Source organism: Elephantulus edwardii, unplaced genomic scaffold (genome assembly GCF_000299155.1).
Source record: "Elephantulus edwardii isolate Elephantulus edwardi_28Jun2011 unplaced genomic scaffold, EleEdw1.0 scaffold00111, whole genome shotgun sequence".
Lineage (NCBI taxonomy): Eukaryota > Metazoa > Chordata > Mammalia > Macroscelidea > Macroscelididae > Elephantulus > Elephantulus edwardii.
In genome coordinates this window covers 3,207,609-3,210,525 of record NW_006399861.1, presented here as the reverse complement: position 1 = coordinate 3,210,525, position 2,917 = coordinate 3,207,609, and positions in this window count along the sequence as shown.

Below are 2,917 nucleotides of genomic sequence, written 5' to 3'. Positions count from 1 at the left end.
CTTCCAAATATTGTATTATAGTTATGATATAATGGTATATAATGAACAATGAAGAATTTAGAATGCATGCTCTCATTTATAAATGAACCACTGAAAAAAATAAGAATAGTGGTATAACTTCCAAACCAAAATCAAGAAGCCATACAGAAAGAACAAACATGACAAAATGAAACAGGTCAGGCAAAATAGAAAACACAAAATGGGGCTAAGTTCAAATATATCTAAATAGATGTGTAACTGACTTAAATGTATAATGAGAAAAAAAATCCCAAGAAAGTTTATTAGGTTGTTAATGAAATTTAAAAATTCAAGTTTATCTATGTGTAAATAAAATTTAAAAATTACAGGTTATTTGTATGACAAATATCTTTAGAGAAGTTAAAAGTAAAATACAAGAAAATAAGATCATACAAGTACTGTATTAGTTTTCTATCACTGAAAATAAATTACCACACACTTGTTCTCAAGTGCTGCTATAATTTTATTAAGGTTACTTCTCTTCTCAGGGCTTCACAGACTTGAATGTGGAATAGATGATGTAATAGGGCCTTTTTTTTTGTTCTGACTTTACTAGCTACACTTCTAAGAAAGTCTTCTAATCTAATTAACTGTCTGAAGCTTTGGCTGTAAGCCTTCCTGTGGGGTTCACAATTGTCCTCTTAAATAACGAAATTCCGAAGTAAATCTTCAACACACCACTTCTCTTCCTTAATGCCTCCAACCCTCTCTCCTTCCCATGGGCCTCACTCTTCAAAATACTGTTACCTGATGCTAACTTCCTTCCTGCAATGCTCCAATCCATATTGCCTTTCTCAATCAATGTCTCAGATTTTGTACCTTTTAAATGTTTTTTATTTAAGACTTAAACAATGGCAGCCAAAAAAATCACAATTTTTAAAAATGAGGGCACTTCAGATAGGAAAGTGTCTATTTTAAGCAGAAAATCTGTATTTTCCAACACTTATCCAAAGTTGTCATATTTTCCAATAGTTGTTCAAAATTAGGAAGGTTGTACATCAGGGTTGTATCCTTTTTCCATACCTATTCAATCCATATGCTGAAAAAATAATTTGTAAAGTTGAACTCTATGGGGGGGAAAAAAGAGACATAAGGATAGGAGAAAGATTCATCAACAACCTGGGTTATCCAGATGATACAACCTTGCTTACTGAAAGTGGGGAGAACCTGAAATGCTTGCTGCAGAAGATCAAAAACTACAGTCTTCAATATGGATTATATCTGAACACTAAGAAAATAAAGACCCTTACCACTGTGCAACATCGTGATAAATGGAGAAAGCATTGAAACTGTCAATGACTTAATCTTACTTGGATCGACAATCAACAATTTTGGTTCCAACAGCTGGGAGATATATTTGGGCAAGTCTTCTGTCAGGGACCTCTTCAAAATAGGGAAAAATAAATATTGAAGATGTGAGTTTAAAGACTAAGATAAGCCTGATTCATATCACATGGTCTTTTCAATCACTTACTATGCTGTTGAGAGATGGAAAATGGATAAAGTGACAGAAGAATTGACACCTTTGAGCTATGATTTTGAAGAAGAGTACTGAAAAATCCCATCGAGTGCCTACAGAACGAAGAAAAAGTACAGCCAGGATGCTTCTTGATGGCAAGGATGGTAATGCTTCATCTCTCATACTTTGGACATGTTGCTTATAGAGACTAATCCTTGGAAAGAGATATTATAGTTGAAAAGGTGGAGGGCCAGCGAAAGAAGAAAGATCACAAGAAGATGAATTGATATAGAGACTGTAGCAATGGACTCGTGTATCAGAGATGATGAGGATAGCATAAGACAGAGTTCAGATCTGTTTATACAGTCACTATCAGTCATACCTGACGACATCTAACAACAGTAGCAACAATAATCCTTTGTTTCCAGCATTTGTATTCTAGCCACCAGTTATTTTCAATACAGCTTGATTGCAAGTGGAACCAATATTAAGCTACAGAAGTTGGGAGAAATCTCTGATTTCTTCATCTTTGGCAGGGGTGGTATGTGGATAAATGTGAATAATAATCATATTAACTAGGTTTTTTATGTTGTTTTATGGTATTACTCTCTCAGTAAAAGCATTATATTTTAGAACAAATCTTGGAATATTATTTTTCATCGTGAATATGATACCATTACTCCTCAATAGCAGCCTATTTGATGTCCAATTCAAAATGACACATCACTAATTTCTAAATAGGGAGCAATGGTGGCCTAGCAGCATGAAGCTGTACTGCAATATGAAACACACCAGTCAAGTCCACCAGCTATTCCATTCTATTTTAGATAACTTCGAGTTTTCCTAACTTCATAATTTGTACACTTTAAATTCTGATTACTAATGGATGTTTTCAACTGTTTCTTCTCATTCTGAAAACTTCACAAAAAAAAGTGCCCAAATCTTTACAGTATTGTGGAGACTAAGGTGCGTCTGATACGAGCCATGGTCTTTGCAATCACTTGTTATACGTCAGAGAGTTGGACAATGACAAGGAAGGATAGAAGGAGAATTGATGCTTTGAGCTGTAGTGCTGGAGAAGAGTGTTGAATGTACCATCAACTGCCAAGAAAACAAACAGATTCATCCTGGAAAGGGTTAAACCAGACTGCTCCTTGGAGGCAAGGATTCGGAGGCTCTGTCTAACATACTTTGGATATGTTGTAAGGAGGGACAAGTCCTTGGAGAGGGACATCATGCTTGGGAGGGTGGAGGGACAGCACAAGAGGGGAAGACCCTCTATGAGGTGGATTGATTCAGTGACTGGGGTAATTGGGATGGGTGTATAGGAGGGGAAGCGATTGGCACAGGGCAGAGCAGAGTTTAGGGCTGTTGTACATAGGGTCGCTATGAGTTGCAAGTGACTCAATGGCACATAACAACAACAACAATAGGTGTATG